At 43.7% G+C, this 21,543-nt stretch overlaps 1 long non-coding RNA gene across 1 annotated transcript in view; it reads right to left on the bottom strand.

Annotated features, from left to right (window-relative positions):
* Positions 1-4,709: 4,709 nt before the first annotated feature.
* LOC125100455 (uncharacterized) overlaps positions 4,710-21,543 on the bottom strand; it is a 35,252-nt gene continuing 18,418 nt past the window's right edge. The window contains exon 3 of the long non-coding RNA XR_007127557.1: positions 4,710-4,846. This is a non-coding gene — a long non-coding RNA (uncharacterized LOC125100455). The remainder of the gene's footprint in view (positions 4,847-21,543) is intronic.

Below are 21,543 nucleotides of genomic sequence, written 5' to 3'. Positions count from 1 at the left end.
AGGTGGGAACCGAGTACAGACGACTGGTAAGAGCAAGAAGCTGAGTCTGCAGAGCATGGCACAGAGTGGATCCTTGCAGGGGGACTGACCACAGTCTGCCCTCCACCCTATTCTAGGCAACCTTCCTGGTATCAGCAGACAAAGTCTGGTAGGCAGGTGTTACTAACTAGCGGTCACAGCAAATCGCTGGGGAAGCTGCAGATTTTCCAGAAAAGAACTAGGGACCTCATGGGAGGAGCAGAGGAATCGTGAGAATCTGCCTTTAAAATGACTCAGAGGGTGCCTGGGTGGCGCGGTCCTATGGGCAACGGACTCTTGGTTTCCCCACAGGTCATGATCTCAGGGTTGTTAAGTTAGAGTCCCAGGTCAGGCTCTGCGCTCAGCGGGTAGTCTGCTTGACTCTCCCTCCCTGTCCCTCTGCCCCTCCCCACGGCGCCAGCTCTTTCTCTCTGTCTGAAGTAGATAAGCAAATCTTTCTAATTAATTAATTAATTAGCTAATCAATGAATGAATGAATTAATTAAAATGACTTGGGGCCCTGACATGAGATATGCCCTTTCTCCTCCAGAGCCTCCATCTCCTGCAACCTTATGCATCGGGGCAAAGGAATCATGAATGCATTTTAAGGGTGCCTGTGAGCTTTAAAGGTTTTCCTTCCTGGGGTCAGAATCAAAGTTATAGAGTATGGTGTTCCTGCAATACACGGAGCCAGTCATGGCTAAGACGAAAGTGGGGATGGGGTGGGGGGGGATACAATGCTGGGGTGACAAGAAAAGAGAAAAGGTACAGTGACTTTGTAGGTGCAAAAATTCTGAATTAAATGCCATTTCAATAGGTCTCTATTAAGTACGGAAAGAAAAGCATTGTAGAACCAAACAGATGGTACTCAGAAATTCAAAAACAATGAATATGGTGGCCGTTCTAAAAAATCCAGTTCCTAGCAATAGCTGGTGTATATCCAACATTCTCAGCTGGAAACTATAAACTCACTGTATTTGGGGACATCTAAAGCCTCAGGGCAGAATATGATGAGTCCAATAAGTGCTGATGATCCTCCCTACAAATGTTTCCAGAATACATCACCTCCAGGCCATTCTCACCACCTGTGTTTGCTTGCAAGCCTTCATCAGCTCTCACCTGCATGACTAAAACAGCCTCCCAGCCTTGCGGTGCCAAGCTCCTTCCTCCGCCCCCATCTCCAGATGGATGCCACATGTGATTTTTGTGACTGCTCCAGGAGCCACTCTGACCCAGAGCAGTGAAAAGTGGATATGCCAGGATTTGCTCTTCTTGTCCTGAAGGCCCCCTCGGGTCCTGTGGTTGGGGGACGGGGGTATGGAGACCGAGTGCTAATGTCCACTGGGGGCAGAAGGAGAAGGACAAGTATGCGGGATCTTGAACAGAACCTAGTCATTCACACATCCAGCTCTGGTCTCTCTGCCAACTGCCCTGGGACTTGCATTTGGCCCCAGCCTGGAGGACACTGGGTGGCGTTCCTTAGAGCTCCTCCCTGCTCTCCTTCATCATGCAGAAAGTTTATTCATTATTTCATCCCTCCCTACTTCCCTCCCTCCCTCTATCCATCCATTCATTTAATAAACTTTCAGCAAGCACCAAACACTCCAGGCATTATTCTAGGAGCTGGAGATCGAACACTGGTCAAATACGGAGGGACTGTGAATGCCTTTACACGTCCCACACGTTGCTCAGCAGAGCAAATCCCTAAGTATTTTAGAACATAAGAATGATGGAATCAGAAAAGAGGAATACTTCAAAATTAGCCTGCATCGATGCAACATGTCTGCAGAATTCTCTTGAGTGGGATCTCACAAAGGTCTGGTTGGCAATGCTGACTCTTGCTCTAAGCAACACAAACTTGTCCCTGGTTTCCCCTGGTCTAACGTCAAGGGCACCTGGCAGGGCACCTGGCAAGTCCTGGGTTGGGAGATGCTTACACCCTCCCCCTGTCCCAGGCAGCTCCTGGGGTTGCCTCCTGCAGAGCTTTCCCTGTTAAGAACTCTCTTAAAAATGCCCTTTTACTACTTCACTAGCTTGTCAACCGACAAGTCAAGGACAGGCTCCAAGTCAAGGATACGTGGAAACCCGCCCACGTACATCAGTCTGTGAGCCATCTTCCTCCTTCGCCACGCTAGCTATGTCCACCAGATGAGCCCGAATTCACTTTCCCGCTCTGGGTCACCCTTCAGGTTTTAACATATGCTTGGGTACAAGTCTGAAGAACATAAAATATTGACAAAGGAGCCTTTATTTTACCTTCTCACGCAGAGCCTGTTGCCTTGCTTATGGGACATGAAAAATAAAGATTGCCTTTTTTGCCTGCCAAGTATAGTCTGCTATTTTGAGACAGGTCTTCAAGAGTAAGTAAAAATTATTGTTTTCATTATAAGCATTCTCCTCCGGCTCTAAAACTCTATGATTCAATGCACAGCACTGTAAGCGACTGTGTGAAAGAATGACTTCCTACCGTTTCCTCAGGTAAGAAGTTCAATCCTAGGATCTCCCCAGCATAGTGACTACCAGCCATTACCGTGAAGGATTGTCCCGCAGGCTAATGTGGGCACATTATGCTCTTGCAGTGGCTAAAGACTCACAGCGATGCCTGAATCATAAGAATCAGTTCCTTCTGGAAGGAAGAAATGAAAAGAGAAGTACCAGCTGTCAGTTCCTGCTGGGATTAACCTCTTCCAGATCTCTCAAAACCATGACAGCTCTGAAAAACCGGTGTGTGAATTCTTGGATTCCCATTCGACCATCCTTGGACTGGAAGTTGGTCCAGTGAAAGAGAAACTTTGAAATCAAACAGACCTGGCCTTTAATCCAGACTCCACCCCTCACCAAGGATGTGATCTTGGGCTGGTTACTCAACTTCTCAGAGATTTAAAAAAAAAAAAAAAAAACTATTCGGTGAGTTCCCAAGAGGATGAAAGAAAATAGATAAGTGCGCCATAGTAGTGTCTGGAACACAGGAGACAATCAACAAATACTTCTGACTTTATTTCAAAAATATAAAACCTATCATGGGGTCATTTTTCTGGGTCTCTGTTTTATTAGTTATGTCACATTATGCGTAAAGAATTTTCATAGTAAACACATATAGGATTATTAGACCTAAAGCATAGAAAACTCTGCTTTCTGGTTTCTATTAACCAAAATCCGCATATCACTTGTACAATTATAATTGTTACCCATAACCCATGGTTCTTGATTGCCCTGCGGGCTATTAAAGTATCTTCTGAGTCATTAAAAACAGATGGAATTGTGTTTTAAATGGCACTTTTTCAAAGGTATTTTATTGTGTTATTTATTTAGATACACATTTGCCAAGGAAGAGATAACCTTGGCTTCGATTTGAAGACAGTGAAATATGGCCCCCTCTGTTTCTTGTGAATTTCTAATTAGTTGAGGATGAATATAACAAGAGTTAATAAATTATGTCACTCATGTACCCACCACAGGTTGAAAAATACACAAACCTTCAGAGAAAGTTGTTTAGCCAACAGGTCGCAGTAGGAAGTAAATGGCGCTCACAAATGGAAAGTACTAAGGTGTGAGCACCTCATTCCCTCCACCGCATCCCATCGGCTGGACCCAACTGGAGACCAGATGGCAAGAGAGTCAGAACTGATAGAGCCCAGCAAGTGCAGCCTCTCAGGGCACAGAACATGAGGGAGAAGGGAGAAGAAGAGTATATTCGGGAGGTTGCAAGAAAAGATACTCAGCTTGGTAGGCTTATGGCATTATCCGGTGATAAGTTCATTGCCATGGGGAAAAAAGTCTGTCTTTCCTAACTCGCTGCAATGTGAGAGCTTTAAATCTTCCCTGACACAAACAGAAAGTCAAAAATGCAGTCATACTCTTCTGTGGAGAAGTCACTCTCCGTGCCCCTAGAAATATTTGTAATGGCTTTTACTCATTCAACAAGTCTTTATTTAATGTCTACTTGAAAAGAGACACCAATATTTCTGCTCAATTGTGACATATGCATACAGAGCACACCTCACATTTTCAAAACTGAGGCACCAAAATTACAGAGTTTATGGGGAAAGGAGGGTAGAGCAGACTATGCCAAACCCATAAAAGCTTTGTCCTGGGAGGCTTCCCAAACAGCAATCCTTGGCTCCTGGGGAGATAACTCGAATGCAGGAGACAGGAGATGGGCAGTTCACCTTGGCTAGAGCTGTCGCTGGATGATTACAAATGCCCAGACACCCTAGTGAGGGAGGAGCTGGACAGGGCAGATGGTATGGGGAGCACTCTGCTGGAGGGGCTGCCCTAAAGACTGGCCCCAGGAGGCAGCACCACCTGACCCAGCCCAGAGCTGCACAGACAGCCAACCTGTGTCTCTCCGGGGAGGGAGCCCAAGACATAGGCAATCATTTTCATTCTCTCCAAGTGCAGCCAAACGGCTCTTGCTGTTTGGGCAGCAACTGGCTTGAAGGCTTTTCCCCTGTCTGATGAAGGTTATAATTCCATTCCTATGATCTATTCTGGTTTCCTTCTGTGGAAAAAAAAGAATCCTGAATGAACCACAATGACTTCTATTTTACTAGACTGGCTTTGTCTTCTCTGGCTTCCCTAAAAAACGGAGCCCTGAGGCAAAGCTTACCACTTACAGGGGTTGCAGGAGTGAAGGGAGAAGGAAAAAGAAGCAGGAAAGGAGGGGACAAAGTTAAGGCTGTTACCAAGATGGCCCCCGCTTCGCTAAGACACCCCTGCCTCTGGGTCGTGTGGACGTCTCCAGAAGGGCCACAGGGAACCATGGCATCTCAGGAAAGATCGCTTCCTTATTTTCTTGAGTTAAAAGAGGTATCATAAGCCTAGGAACCTGCAAGTGGAAAAAAGTAATGGCTCGGCTATTTTCTTTGACTGAGGATTCCCTTTCTTTTTGTGCCCTTCTCAGATGGTGGTTTTGTGTTAGACCTAATGATAATTGGAAGTGCACCTCGTGTTTCACATCTTATCCATCGTGTGTGGAATCGGGCAAGGGACCCTCTTTATACCCTGAGTTGGTGGCAGCCATCATGCTCTCTCTGCTACTGTCATTTGCTCAACCAGGCTTTTCACCAGTAAGTGAGGTAGGGCCTCCCCACCCCAATCTCCATGAGTTTGGCAGCACAGACTTCTCTATACCTTGCTTACAATTCACAATTCACTGGCACCATGCTTTAGCCAACAGAGCTGCCAGTAAGCATCTAATAAATCAAATGCATAAATACTCACTTAGGCTACTCGATTCAGGTAATGAAGCTTGTTAATGAAGTTGCTATCATCAATTTAATCCCCAAATGAGCCACTTGCTTTAATAGACACCATTCCATAGACCAGCCTTTTATCTATGTTCCTCTAAACACGACTATACAGCAAAATGGCAGCAAATATTCACAGAAAAAATAATTGGGGGGATGGTTTCCCATGAGCAAATAATTTTAGGAACGACAGGGTTATATGAACATGAAAAGGCATCTTTACTGCAGAACTTCTCAGGGCCTGACATTAACATTCATTAACACTTATGATCATGTGTATTGTGATTCTCCCTCTGTAAGAGGACTATAACATGCAGTGTTCCTCCCCCCCCCCCTTTTGGTTTTCTTTATTTTTTGCCAGTTTGATGGTTAACTTGGAAGGTATTTTTGGATGAGATTAACATTGAAATTGGTGAATGCTGAGGAAAGCAGATTGTCCTTCATAATGTGGATGGGCCTTGCCCAATCAGTTGAAGGCCCGACTAGAAAAATACAACTGGGCTCCCTGAGCAAGATGGAATTCTCTAGCAGAATGTCTTCACATTCCATCTGCACCACTGGCTTCCCTTAGGCTCCACCCTTCAGACTGGGACTGTATCATCTGTTCTCCTGGATCTCAACCCTGCCAGCCCACAGATTTTGGACTTGCCAGCCTCCATAATTACAATTTCGTCTAATAAATCTTGTGCTCTCTATGTGTATACACAAACCTATCACTTGTATTTCCCTGAAAAACCCTAACTGGTGAAGATTTGGTACCAGAGGTACTTCAGGGCAAATGAAGTACAACAGTAGACCCAGGCTCAAGGAATTCACTGCTCTTCCCGTGTTCCCCATCACCCTGAAAGAGCTGGTTCAGTGGAAAGACAGAATGCACCTTCTGAAGACTCAGTCATAGTGCAGGTAGCAATAATTTGAGAAGCTGGAACAAGATTCCCCAGGGGACTGTACGTGCTCTGAATCAGTTTCTAACATGGTGCTGTGCCTCTGAGAGCTCGGACTCACAGCTGTGGGTGGCATTACTCACTATGACCTCTAGTCACTCACTTGCAAAACTTTTGCTTGCTGTCCCCATGATCTTATACTCCAGGCCTGCTGGCCTACACGTCTTAGTTCCAAAGGGAGGAATGCTTCTGCCAGGAGACACAACCATGATTCCACTGAACTAGAAGTTAAGACTGCTACTCGGCCATTTTGGATTCCTCATGCTTCCAAAGCAACAGGCAAAATAGGGAGTCACGTTACTGGTTGGGGTTATTGATCCTGACTACCAAGGGGAAACTGGGCTTCTACTCCACAGTGGAGGCTGAGGAAGGGTATGCCTAAGAGACAGGAGATCCCTCAGGATGCCTCCTAGAACTATCATGCCCTGTGATTCAGGTCACTGGAAAACCACAACAACCCAATCCAGGCAGGACTACTCATGGCCCAGAGCCTTCAGGAATGAAGGTTTGTATTACTCCACAAGGAAAGAAAAAAAAACCCATGAGCAGCTCAGATGTTGATGCTGGCTTAAGGCAAAGGGAATACAGAATAGACAGTGAAAGAAGGGAGTTGTGGATACCAACTACTACCATGGGACTAGTTGCCGAAATGAGAACTGCAATTTTCATGAGTATTACCTCCTTATTTGGTTCTGAATATGTGTGTGCTTTGACTATGTGTGTGTGAGTGTGTGGAGGTGTGTGTGTGAGTGTATGTGCATTAAGCAACTATTTATGTCTCCCCCCCCCCTATTCCCTTTTCCTATAACACAAGTTGTATTGGTTTTATATCACAGTACACAAGTTTTGTTAACTTTACATCACAGTATTTAGGCAATAGGGTATCAAGAAGAGTGGACATTGTCCAAAGACTTTGCACATCATCTGGAGAAAGAGTTGGTGTGTATTCATTTGTATGTGGGGTATTTGCATCATGTTAGGTGGAATTATGACCTTGTTATTGTCTTAATTTGGTGGTTAAGTACAGTTGAAAGGGACACATATAGGTGCCATGTTGACAAAGGGTGGACTTGTGATGCTTAATTTTATTTTTCAACTCACAGGGTGTTTTGGATGAGGGTAATATTTAAATCAGTAAATTGTGATTGAAGCAGTTTCCCTCCACAATGTGAGTAGGCCACAGCCAATCAGTTGGAGCCCCGAATAGAACACAAAAGCCAACCAAGAGGGAATTTTCCAGCAGAATGTCTTCAGACTTCATTTGCACCATCGGGTCTCCCGGGGCTTGCGCTGGCTCACACTGCAGGTTTTGGAGTCATAAGCCTCCATAGTCACGTAAGCCAATTCCTTATAATAAATCTTGATGTATAGCCACATCCTAACAGTTGTTTCTCTACAGAATCCTGATAAATACAATCAGGAAAACCCTTTCTTTATGAACCAACTATTAATGATTTGTGAGACACTAGAGTTCCAAGAAGAATTACCAGGTAGGGAAATGCCACCTTAGACCACAGCCTTCTAGAAGATCTGCTATCTCACCAAGGCAGAGTATTAGTAAGAAAGGGATCTGAAAATCTTGACGAAACCTCATGCAATTATCATCATGGTTTAGCCAGCTTTCATAGTAACGGGCTTATTCACGAGACAATTTTTACCTAAGTCAATAGCTGCTAATTCACATACCTCCAAAAAAAAGAAATTGTAACAAAGGGAAATATGATCTCAGGAATGGTTGAAAGACCTTTTTTCCCCCATTCCATTCCACACGCCTATATTCCATGGTACGCATGACACAGCGTCTCTTTGAGCACTAATTTGTGGGAGTGGCGACCCCACTGGCTATGAGGCAACGGATGCTGACAGACATTCCACTTGGGTTCCAGGTAGCTGGCGTGATCAGATGGTGAGTACGTTCTGCACTGCTATCGCTCCACGTGCTGAAAGACAACTTGCAAAGGAATTTTAAGATGTTCTCCTGACCCACTAGCAACCAATTATCTTGTCAGCAGGGCAAAACATGTTCCAGTTGAGCAACAGTATTAAGATGAATGTAAAGCTTTTGCTAAAAGGCACAATAAACACATAAAGCACTCAGGGCATTTCCATGACACAATTGCCATTAACTATTACAGTCTTGAGCGAATAACTGTTTTTTGCTACAGCCGGAGGAAACTTCCCTCATCTACTGAGATGGATTGTTCTAGGCTCTTATGTCTGAGGAATCAAATAACTGTATCTCCCTAAATGTTATTAATACCCAGGAAGACTTTCCCGTGGAAAGGGGAAAGAAAAACCCATCTTAGCAACTGTTTTTAAGAAAAATATATCAGTTCTGAAAGACCTCTTTTGCTTTTCATTTTAATCTTCATTAAAATTAAAAACTGTAGAGCAAACCCTTATGGAGATGCCTCTTGAGGTTACCCAGCTGCTACTCTCATACACAATGTGGTTTTCTCACTTTACAGGTAAGACTAAAAATGTACCCACCACAAAACAATTTTAAATGTTTTAAATAAAAGGTGCTAAACTTCTACAAAGTAGTTTGAATGATGGTAGCATTTCAGCCGAGCTAGAGCGGTATGCAAGGCACAAGAGGACCTAAGCCTTCAGATCACCGCCAAGGTTGGCGGTTCCAATGGATTAAGCAGACCTGTGAGTAGATATGGTTGCAATCCTTCAAAGATGGGCTTTGCAATCTAGGGGAATGGCGTTGAGATTCAAGAGCTAGCAGTGATTATGTGTGATATACCCTAGAGCCAGCATCTTTCATGTAAGTGAAAGAAAAAGTAGATGAGAAAACGTGGCCTCCAGAAACATTATCCCACAAAGCCGATCTGCAGAAGGGGCCCCTTTCAGATAAGACAGAAAGCATGGTCATACTTTCTCTAGGTCATTAGGCGTCCTATGATGCTCTTCAAATAATGGAAAGCCTTTGCCTCCCCAATTCCAGCCAGAGTGATTATTCAGCATTTCGAAAAGAGCACTGTGATATTATTAAGATGCCGGATCCTTTCTCATTACTTCTGGATTTTATTAATATGGCAGCAAGGTATTGAAATGGTCACTGTACATCACCATATGCAAATTTTACACCAGCAACAGTGGTCCTTGAATCAGAGCTTCAAGTATTTTTTGAGTATTTTGAGTCTCCAGCAATGAAAGTAACTACATAATGAAAAATGTATTATGTCAACTGAAAAGTCTTTTATAGGGGAGTTATAGGTTTAGAAAAATTCTTAAGGCAAATAACTCTATTCTGATAAAAATCACAAGACTTGGAAAGAGCTGGAGAATGACATTTCTCGCTGAACAGCTTCTCCCTAAAAAACTTACCAAAGCTGGAGGAGAGGTTATTTGCCTGTTTATTTCTATTAGCATCTGGTTAAAATAATGCAGGGAAAATTAGACTCAGGAACGCCCTGCTCTAAAACCTTATTCCGTGGAGCAGCTCTCTGGGTGACCTTTCCCTGGGATGCTAGCACGATGGAGGAAACTCTGCCCCGCCACCGGGGACCAGTTCCTGGCTCAAAGACAAAGACAGGGAACACACACAGACAGAATGACCACTCAGAAGACATCTGCAATAGAAAACCACTCCATTTTTGTAGTGCCTGAACATGAAGGTGAATAATACCGAGAAAGAGGGAAAGATAAAGGATATTTACTGTCTGGTTTCTAACAGATGACCAATTTGTCACCTGTCACAGAGATGGAGTTTTTTGTTGTTTTTCATAAGGAATCAACAGAGAAGGAACAGTACCTAGAAACATCTTAGGCTCAACATCTAATTCAAATGTATATATAGCCTTTTAGTCTGGGGAGATGTTCCCACACATTTTATTGACTTTGCATCTCTGGGGTGTGACAGCACTATCACCTTCTCCCCTGTTCTACAGCTGGAGAGGCAGGAGTGAGAGGAGAATAGAGCTTGCTCGAGATGATCAAGTTCAAACAACTCCGGGGTGAGGCTGAAACCCACATCCCCTGACCTCCGAGTCTGTCGGAACATGTACTGGGGCTTTTCGGCTTTGTTGTTGCCGTTATTGTTAACTCAGAATTGCTATTTTGACTTCTCAATAATTAAAAGAAATCTGAAAATCATCTCTCAATTAGCAAAACTGTGTTGTTGACTTATTGTGCTATTAACACTTGGAAACAATTCTACCACTAGATACAGAAACAAATGCAATTCAGCCCCTGGAAAAGAAAAGGGTTTGGATTTTTACATAAATCATATCTTTACACAATTTTAAAAGATGCAAAAAATCATTACTTCAAAAGCACTCCTAAATCTCGAGGGAGCCATAAAATAGAATAAGCCATGTTGCCTGTAGAACTGCATCATTAGGGCACCCTCAAGCACCATGCACTTGCCCTTTGAGGTAACACAAGGTCATTGACTTAGAATAATTCTCTGTGACACCTATGTTCTTGAAAGCTGAGTCAGCCCAGCCCTTTGGGATGGGAATGTTCAGTGGGTGCTCTGTGCCCCAGGAACCACAGTGAAAAAAGGGGGTATGGGAGGCATGACCTCACCCAACTGTGCCCTAAACCCAGCTCACCTATCCCATCATCAGCGCCTGGGCTTCTAATCCAGATTTAACCCACCTTCATACGGTAAAGCACCAGTGTTAATTTAACATTGTACACTGGCTGCATTCTGAGCATTGGATACAGACATGAATGGACACGGAGCTAAAATAGTACAACCCATCAGCATATACATCCTTCCTCTGCCGATCAAAGAAAAGAAAAGCCTGGTTACACCATTACTTTGTTCAAAGGAAGAACACAGAGAAAAAGACATGACTGTTACCAAAGCAAGATCCCTTTACTAGGAGCCTTTTTTCTTTCACAGATTTAATTTTTTAAAACATTTTATTTATTTATTTGACAGACAGAGATCATAAATAGGCAGAGAGGCAGGCAGAGAGAGAGAGGAGGAAGCAGGGTCCCTGCTGAGCAGAGAGCCTGATGTGGGATCAGGACCTGAGCCAAAGGCAGAGGCTTTAACCCACTGAGCCACCCAGGTGCCCCTCACAGATTTAATATATGTGACACATAACAGATACTGAAATGCCGTTCCTTTTGGTGTTTCAGGAGCCAAAAAACAATTCACTCATTCTATGTTTCTTATATATAAAAAACACAATATAAAGGTAAATAAGGCGGAGTGCCAACTTTCAAGGAGTTTATCGTTTAGAAGGGAGCAGTTACATGCATGTCTGACTACATTCCAAGCTGGAAACATGGAAGCAAGTGCTCTAGGATAAGCCCACACAGCATAAGGGAGGTCAAGTGAGGAAGATGACTCCAGAAAGCAGAGGAGACGGAGTAAGTGGGATTGGCAGGGAGTCAGGAACAAACCAGCACTGAACAAAGGGAAGGTTGGGAAGTTAGAATGGGATCTTGATGTGGGAAAGCTTCATACAGCACAATAACTAAGGGGGTTAACTTTGTTCTCTCCATGTTAAGGGAGAGCAATGCTTTGCCTGGCTGTGGACTTTTTCAGTGAGAAAAGCATGTCTGGAACTTAGATGAATGACTTCAGTGATAGCGCCTTGCTTGATTGTACTGGGAGGAAGACCAGTATGGAGTTCTGGGAAGGGATCTGCAGGGGGCAAGCAAGAAATAATGAAGGCCTGGGCCAGGGGTGGCACTGGGACCAGAAACACCCAACAGTGATCTCTTAGAATAAATATGCTCCCATGTTGTTTCATGAAAACACACACAAAAAGGCACTTAGCAATTCACTCAACATGGATTCATCTCTCACTACTTACATCCATCCTTTGTGATAGGGACTGCCAAATTCTGTCTAAATTCTAAGATGTTCATTTTTTCACATGTTAACATGTCCAGGAACCAGGTGTGTTTTATAATCTATATGTATATTTAATGTACAAGCAATGCTGATTTTTTTTTTTTTTTGGTATGGTTTATTCTTAAGATGGTCATCGTGAAGTCAAAGGTGTCTTAGGATGAAGGAAATGTAAATATATTGTTTCCATTTTTAAATGAGACTGAGGGAAAGACAATAACAAATCCCAATTCCTAATAGGTGAGAAATCGGGTAAGAAAACCTGCCCATCTGTCTTCAACTCTCCACTCTGGATGACACTCTCCTAAGGCATAAGAAATCAGATATTCCCTTGCAAGGGAGTTGCATGCAAAGTTGCTCAGCCATCCCACCGACCAACCCAAGTTGTCAGCTCTCTTATGTCAGTTTTTCAGTCTATTCTCTTGACGAGCATTGTCGCCCTGCCCTGTGCTCCCAGCCATGCTCACGGTGATGAAGAAAAGCCACCCCTTCCCATGTGGAGCTCAAAGACCAAGGAGAGAGACAGATGTCAAACAGTGATGATAGATCAACACTGAGTTGCAAGTTACAAAACATGATACACAAAACACAAGATGTTATGATATACATCAGAGGATCTAGAAATGGTCGAGGCCGTCAGGGATGTACAAAGGCCCTGAGGCCAGAGGGAACATGCTGTTTTTGAGGTCTAGAAAGAAGAAGGTTAATGAGGTTTGAGCGGGGGTCGTTTGCATGGAATAAGACCAGAAAGTCATGTGGGGTCATGGAGATGTGGCTATTTATCCTAAGATCACTGGGAGGGAACTACTTTTTTACTTTAAGATATGGAATGGATGAGGGGCACCTGGGTGGCTCAGTCAGTTAAGTGTCTGCCTTCGGCTCAGGTCATGATTCATGGGTCCTGGGATCAAGACCCATGTCAGGCTCCCTGCTTCTCCCTCTCCCTCTGCCCACCCCCTAACCCGCCCCCCCACCCTCCACCCACTCACACTCTCTTTCACTCTCTCTCTTAAATAAAAATCTTTTAAAAATAAAAGAAAAAAATTTTTAAATGTTAGATGAATGAAAATCTTATGTTGGCAGTTGGATATGCAAATAATGTCTCCTTTATATTAATGTAAGTTGAAAATCAATACAGTATCACAAACTGGGAGGCTCTTTGAAAATAGCTGGGGCTTATGTCCACACACATCCTAGAAGTAAACACGTGGGCTACAACAAACACACATTACGTGTCAACTAACAGGCCAAGTCTACACCACTAGTTCCACTGAACCATATAATACCCATAAATAATAGCCTGTTGACGAGAATCAATTTCACACATGGAGAGGTGTGTCCCTCTGAAAAGGATTTTTGCCAGTGAACGCCAGGGCTGGATTATCACATTTAGAAAGAAACAGCCACTTAGGTTAAATCAGAGGTTTTTTCTAAGAGGATTGCCACTGGCTTCCTATTGATACAAGACAGCAACAAGTACAAAATAACAGGTTGTCTTTCCTTTAGGAAGGAAGACTGTAGTGTACGTGTTAGCCACAGAGCAGGAGGCGGCGAGCAGTAATAAGACTGGCCCTCAGCCTAATGACTGGAAGGGACTGAATTCATCGGAGCTGAGGGCGGGGTAAGGGGGTGGGGGCGGGTGCTGAGGTTCTCACAGGAACAAATATTAGGAAAATCGCCCAGCTGGGCAGTCTTCCAGCCACAAGCCACTCCCTTCTCAAGGTCTGAATGACCCCTAGAGGAAACCCAAAAGAAAACAGGCCTGGAGATCAGGAAAACAAATTTGGAATAGAGGTAGGGTAAGTTTACGAGTCTTACTACCCAATTAAAAGACCTTAAAATCAGCAAGTATACCACATAATACCAATAGACATGTTAATTGGTCCAAACTTTCAGAAAACCAATTTGGCTATGTGTCAATAGCCTTAAAAAGGCCCATACAGGGGACGCCTGGGTGGCTCAGTAGGCTAACGGCTGCCTTCTGGTCTGGTCACAGAGCCAGGGTCCAGGGATCGAACCCCGCATCGGGCTCTCTGCTCAGCAGGGAGCCTGCTTCTCCCTCTCCCTCTGCTGCTGCTCCCCTACTTGTGCTTTCTCTCTGTCAAATAAATAAATAAAACCTTTAAAAAAAAAAGTGCCCATACATTTTGAATCCACAGTTCTCCCCCTAGAGATGTATCTTAAAGGAATAACTAGAAACACATAATGTTCGCAGGCCCATTATTATAACAACAAAAAGTCAGAAAATGTTTATGTCCCGTCACAGGAAAATAATGGAATAAATTGTGGTAGGTGAAGAAATGAACTATTTGGAAGTCACTCAAAATCGTGTGTTAAAAAAAAAAATTCAACCAAGTAAATCTGAAGATCTAATTGACTTTTTAAAAATGATGCGTGAATGGGGCAGCCTCCATGGAAGGAAGGGAGGGAAGTTCCAAAGTGGAGGGAAGTTCCAAAGAGCTGCACAAAATGGAAAGGTTTTGGAGGCAGAAACAGGGTGAGGTAACTAACAAAAGAAAAGAAGAAATAGTCTCAGGCAGGGTCACCTTCCCCTGGGGAAAAACAAGAGGCCATTATTGCGCTGCCTTTGGGGAATGGAGAGGGTCCGTGGGACAGATTACTTCGCTGGTGCTTACCCCAAATTCCTGAGGGACCAGTTAAGACTCCATTTCTGGGGGAAGCTGAAACTGTAATTAGGTCAGGTGTTAAGCCCTACCTAAGTTTTGGTGACCAGGCCTATAATGTAAGTGACTCCGTTTTGGACCTGTGATTTTCTTTCTAACACATCTTTAAAGAACATTTAATGACATAGGGAAATATAATACATTAAGTGTAAGAAGCATTTTACAAAACGGCCCATCCAATACAATTTCAGATACACATCTGCACACACATCATAATAGGACAAAATTATAGTGATGATTATATCTGAGGGCTAGTCCCTTGGTTCTTCTATACTTTGTTTTCTAAATTATCTACAATATCATGAAAAGGTTTTAAAAATAAGTGAGGGTGAAGGAAAGTAATGGGCCCTCCATGCAGAATTAACTGTTGTTTTTACTTCAGATACTTAATGAAGGAAGGGAATGTTCTAGATGAAGTTTGTTTATAGTCCTGGCCCTCTCTTCCTGGATATACACCTATCCAGTCCGTGTGTGTATACTTTTCTGTACATTATGCTTGCCAGAAGTATTATACAATGGTATTCTTTGCGTTCTTCAAAACTGACCTACATTTTACCACGCTGGTGAAGTTTCCGACGCCCTTTTTTCATTAGCATTAGCTTTGTGAGAGCCTTTCAGGTTGCTATGTGTTGAATCAATTCATTTATTTTAATTGCTCTAGAGTAGTCATCAAATGTACTTTAACTAATTTTTGTATAGTGTAATATTAGTTTCAGGAGGAGAATGTAGTGATTCATCACTTGCACGCAACACCCGGGGCTCATCACACGTGACCTCCTGAATGCCCACCACCCACCTAGCCCATCCCCCACCCACCTTCCTCCAACACCCTCCGTTTGTTCTCTCTAGCTAAGAGTCTCATAGTTTGCCTGTGTACTGTAACTAATCCATTCCCTTATTGATAGACACTCTGGTGGTTTCCAATTTTTAGCTATGACGAATAATGCCGTGGCAAAGAACCTTCATAATCAGAAAAGATGGCGGATGATACCAAAGTCTAGTGGAAGGGAGGCTTCTGCTTCCCAGGGGCAGGTTTCTTGCTCAGCATCCTGGAGCCCTTCAGAGCTCACCTGCCTCAGGGCTCTCTCTAATGCTTTGAGGTTGGACCAAAGGCCCATTTTACCTGAACAGGCACCCTCTGACCTGACCTCTACCTTTGCACCAATACCTTCAACTGCTCAGACATCTGCAACAAGAGCAGTTTGCCTGACATGTCTCTTCATAGAACTCTTATAACCTCGTACCATTGTTATTCCCACCATTCAGTTGGGAGACTGAGGCACAGAGAGGTTAAGTACCTTGCCCAAGGTCACGTAGCCAGTAGTAGAGCTGGATTCAAACTCAGGCAGTGTGACTCCAAAGTCCATACTCTGAACCCCTGCACTCCATGGCCTCCCATAATTTTCCACTGGCCTACTCTTTATCTCATTTCCCTTTTTTTTTTTTTTTTCTTTTTCTCATTTCCCTTTTTACAGCCTTACCTCACCCGGGCTTCAAGGCAGAGAAGCAAGACAGTCCTACTCCCCTGGTCTGGACTCTGACTTCTCTCCTTAATCATCAACCACACTGGCTCTCGGGCTCACACCGCTTTGGCTTCTTAACCACAAATCCCCCTTAACAAATCTTTGTAGTCATAACTCTGGTCTTATCACTGTTTATATATTTCTTAAGTCAGTCAAATCCTAGTGTCTTGGTCCCTTTCTTCCTCCTCTGGCACTGATGTCCTGCTGCGAAAGCACTGGGGGTAGGGAATAAAGTGGTAAAGTTACAAGCTACTCCTGTTCTATCTCTACAGAAAGTCTGGAGACACCTGGGTGGCTCAATTGGTTAAGCATCCAACTCTTGATTTCGGCTCAGGTCATGATTTTGGGGTCCTGGGATTGAGTCCCTTGTTGGGTTCCCAGCTCAGTGGGGAGGCTGCTTCTCCCTCTGCCCCTCCCCCTTCCCCCCTTTCTGTCGCTCTCTCTCTAATAAATAAATAAAATCTTAAAAAAAAAAAAAGTCTGTGTAATGAGCACTAGGGGAACCCTTCCTAATAATAAATCAATCAAAACCCTGCCAACACTTGGGAAGACACCCCATGTCACTGGTGTCTGTCAGTGGGGTGGATTTTTCTGCACTGTTGAGCTCATTGCTCAGATGAAGTTGGTAAATCCTATAACTCTAATATTTTTTTACATTACTGATTTTTTTCTGCCTATTTGATCAGTTGCTGAGGGGGACGTGGTAACATCTATAACTATCATGTGCATTACTGTTCCTCCTTTTACTTCTGCTCATTTTTGCTCCATGTGGTTTAAAGCCATGTTGCTAGGTGAGGTTTACACAACTTAGGATTGTTCTGTGCTTCTGTTGAATAGCTTCTTCTATCAATAAGAAATGTCTGTCTTCTCCTCCAGTAGCCCTTACCTTAAATCTATTGGTTTTGGTGGTAATAAGCCACAACAGCCTTCTGTTGGCTCGTGTGGTATAGCATATCATTCTATACTTTTTTACATTCAGTCTGTCTTCTTATTTAAAGCATGTCTCTTAAACACAGTGTATAAGTTGCTTCTCATCCAATATAAATCTTTAGCTTTTACTCTTTTTTTAAGATGTATTTGTTTATTTGAGAGAGAGAGAGAGAGAGAGTGCAGGAGGAGGAGCAGAGAGAGGGGAGAAGAGGCAGACTCCTCACTGAGCACGGAGCCCAGCTCGGGGGTCAACCAGGACCTGACCCAAAATCAAGAGTCGGATGCTCAAATGACTGAGCCACCCAGGCGCCCCAACAGTCTTTGGCTTTTAATTATAGTGTTTGGTCTACATGTTAGCTTCCTGGGAGTGCTATAACAAGGGACCACAATGTATTCTCTCAAAGATCTGGATGCTAGAAATCCAAAATCAAGGTGTCAACAGGGCTATGAATGCTTCCTTGGAAGCTTCTAGAAAAGAATCCTTTCTTGAGTCTTCTTTTTTGTTTTTTCTCCCTTTTAGGATTTTATTTATTTATTTTTGAGAGAGAGAGCATGCACAAGAGAGAGACCACAAGCAGGGGAGAGGGCCAGGGGGTGAGGGAGAGAGAATCCTCAAGCAGACTTTCTTCCCTGCTGAGCACAGAACCCCAGGCAGGACTCGATCCCAGGACCCTGAGATGATGAGCTGACCCAAAGGCAGACACTTGACCAACTGAGCCACTCAGCTGTCCCAACCTCAGAGATTCTGCAAGAAAGCTACTAGAACTATGATCTGAGCTTAGCAAGGTCACAGGATACAAAGGCATTTACAATCCTCAATTGTGTTTATATATACTAGCAGTGAAAAATTAGCAGTTGAAATTTAAAAGCTGTGCCCCAGGAGTATCATTAATGTGTTAAACACCGATGGACTGAACTGGGCTGAATTGTGTCCCGCCCTTAAAACAGATGTTCAAGCCCTAACCCCCATATTTGTGAATATGACCTTATTTGGAAGTCGGGTCTTTGCAGCTATCATCAAGTTAAGATGAGGTCCAAGAGAGTCAATCCCAAGAGTTCTCATCACAAGGAAAAGAATTTCTTGCCCTTTCTTGCTTTCTTATTTTTTGTTTTTGTTTCTACACAGGATGACGATATTACCTACCCTTACGTGCTCACCATCTCACTATTCACGGAAGTAACTGTGAGGTACACATACACTGCACAGAGCTGAACTTTATCAACAATAAACTTTGTCTCAATAAAGCTGGGGTAAAAAGTGAAGAGGAGATCACGCTGGGTTATGGTGGACCTTAAATCCGCTGACCGATGTCCTTTGAAGAAAAGGAGATTTAGTCACAGGATGGATGAGGCACACAGGGAAGGAGGCCATGTGGGGCAGAGGCCAATGGACACAGAGGTTGACCTGCTGCTGCCACAAGCCAAGAAATGCCAAGAGTCGCTGCTCACGCTTAGATGTTAGAAGAGGCAAGAAAAGGAGTCCCCTGGGTGGCTCAGTCAATTAAGAGTCTCCCTTCAGCTCAGGTCATGATACTCTTGAGGCACACAAAGGGAGGCAGGAGGGTCTGTCAAACCGCGTGATGAGAGCCCTCTGGCTGGCCACTGTCCTCGGTTAGCACAGAACTTACAATTCTGTGAGGGGATTAAGCTGTCTGTTAGAATGACTCAAATCAAACTAAATATGTTATTATCAACTCAGAGTGGTTAGAAAGTTACCGCCTTTCCAGTATTCTGTGAAGCGACTTTTATACATGTTAATATTCTAGAAGGTTCCTAGGTGTGTCCTATTGCTGCCGTAATTCATGGCCTTCATTTTGTCTTTTTAGCTCTCCCGAGTCTTTCTCCCTCCTCCCCACCCTCCACCCTCTCTCCAGGGTTGTCCACGTCAAGGACTCATCAACTCAAGCCCTGTTCCTCAGGTCAAACACTTATAGAACTATTTTATAAATGCTGGTGGCCTGTAAAATACAGAGTTTATGATCATGATGGCTCTGTTAGCAAAGGAAAAAAAAGGACTAAGTGATACCTGCTGAGTCGACAAACAACAGGGTCTGGCGGCAGTGACCACGTGCGGAATAAATATCAAAGTCTCCAGTCTGGTTTCCAAAGCTCCCACGACCTAGGCCCATCTTGTCTCCCAACCTAACACTCCCCTGCATTCCACCTGCCCCTGGGGCCCCCATGGGAAAAGCCATTCGCTTCCATACTCGTGCTGCTTTGTCTTTTAGAAACGTACTTCCTTACCCCTTGATGTGCCCTAATCTTAATTACTAAGATATCAGATGTTTTTAGTTCCCCTTCCTGGACGCCATCCCGAAGGCTCAAAGCAAACCTTGCATGTTGTGTGAGCTGCCCTGCACACTCCAGCCGGGAGAAATCTGTGCCTTCTGACTTCCTCTGTGTCTCTCTCCAGGATGTCCTCATTCTCTACCCTAACGGAGTTATACACATACACAAATCATATCCTGTCTAGATTATAAGCGTCCTCAGAACCGAGAATCCATCTCACTTGTCATCACATTGCCAAATCTTAAGCGCTTTCCTGGGAGACAGATGCTGAGGACATTAGCTTCGTGTCTTCGACAGAGAGATCCACCCATATGCAAAATGTAAGACCACATCCATCCCATTGTCACCCACAAATCAAGAAAGACATAATATAAATTCAGGCTTAATTTGGGGGTCAGGTCTCTCGGGGCGAAGAAATATTCCTGGATCCTTCTCTCCTTAAACAGCCAGGAATCCTTGTCTCCTCATAAATAGTAAAAAAAAATGTACAGATATGAAATACCTGATTTGACTCTTGACCATTACTAATTTCACTATGATCTGTTTCAGAAAAAAGCAATTATACCGCAGACATAATAAATCCATTGCGTGGCATAAATCATTCCAGTTGTTCTAATCACATACGATCTTTCTGATGTTGCTCTAATACTTGCTACCTCATAAAGGTGGCTTTTTGCCTTTTGAGCTACTTAGTAATGAGGGGTAGTTTTACTATCAAGATGGTGAATTCTGCTCATCTGGAAAGTGTGTCAGGAGTTTATGGGCTGCGGTGATTCATGAGTCACCAAGGGACAATAAAAATGAGGTCTGCCACACACCAAGCCCTTGCTGGGGTCATGGTACATGCCTAACTGTATCCGACAGTGTGTGATCTACCGCTTTTTACAAGGCTACTTTTTTTGTAGTTGTGGGTACCGATCAATTCTGCTGGGTAGGGTTGAGTGTTGTGAAACGTGGGTAAAAAAAGGATTGTCACTACCTATATTTATTCTGTCAGTCATGCTGATCACCAGTGATGTGAACACAGTGAGAAAGAGATCCTGCCTGACTGTATTCTTCCTGAGTTAGCCAAACTATAAGAACTCCATCAGCTCATCTGACGTGTGGAAGCTGGTCCATTTCTGATGGCATCACGGGAACTTTGCTTGCTGCGTTTACTTTGATTTGGGTTTTGTTTCGAAGCAGATTAACAGGTAAAAATCCGACTTGCCCATTATTTTCTCTTCTCTCGGTGTGCGTGTTCAACATTACACTGGGTGTGCCCATTATTTCAGACGTGCTCTTACTGCCCTGTTCCCTCAACCAAGCACCCCTGGCCTTCTTGAGCAATGCCCTCTTCCCCTCCTTCTCCTCTCCCATCCTTCACTCCCTACCCAGAAAGGCTGGCTACCTGCTCTCAGTCTTTAGAATATGCACGCTTACCAAGCACCCCAAAGGGTGCCCATCTGATGAAAATTCAAAAGAAAAAACCTGCTGCCATTTTGCTCAAATTAAAAGAGTGTTCCTTTTGCGGACTTGGGGGTCTTACTATCAATGGCTGCTTAGAGTCAGCTGGGCATAACAGGAAAGAGGACATTTATGAGTGGGAATTTTTATGGTAATTTCAAAATCATCCACTAAAAATATCCAGCTATTTTTTTCTCCAACAGGGTCTCTGCTCCTGATTAGTTCTTAATCTTCTTTAGAGTAGTTATTCCAAGTTACTGGGATTTGACAGAAGTCTAAAAAAAAAAAATTCCAATTCAGTATGGTCAGTCTGTTTTGCCAAGTAAAAATGTAAAAAAAAGAATAATAACTACCCCAACATCACTCATCATCAGGGAAATGCAAGTCAAAACCTCAAAGAGATATCACTTCACATCTGTCATAATACCTAGTATCAAGAATTACAAGTGTTGGGTGCCTGGGTGGCTCAGTGGGTTAAGCCGCTGCCTTCAGCTCAGGTCATGATCTCGGGGTCCTGGGATCGAGTCCCGCATCAGGCTCTCTGCTCAGCGGGGAGCCTGCTTCCCTCTCTCTCTCTCTCTCTGCCTGCCTCTCTGTCTACTTGTGATCTCTCTCTGTCAAATAAACAAATAAAAT

This window comes from Lutra lutra, chromosome 5 (assembly GCF_902655055.1).
Source record: "Lutra lutra chromosome 5, mLutLut1.2, whole genome shotgun sequence".
Classification (NCBI taxonomy): domain Eukaryota; kingdom Metazoa; phylum Chordata; class Mammalia; order Carnivora; family Mustelidae; genus Lutra; species Lutra lutra.
The sequence above is the reverse complement of the archived record's forward strand: the minus strand, read 5'-3'. Positions and strand labels throughout refer to the sequence as shown.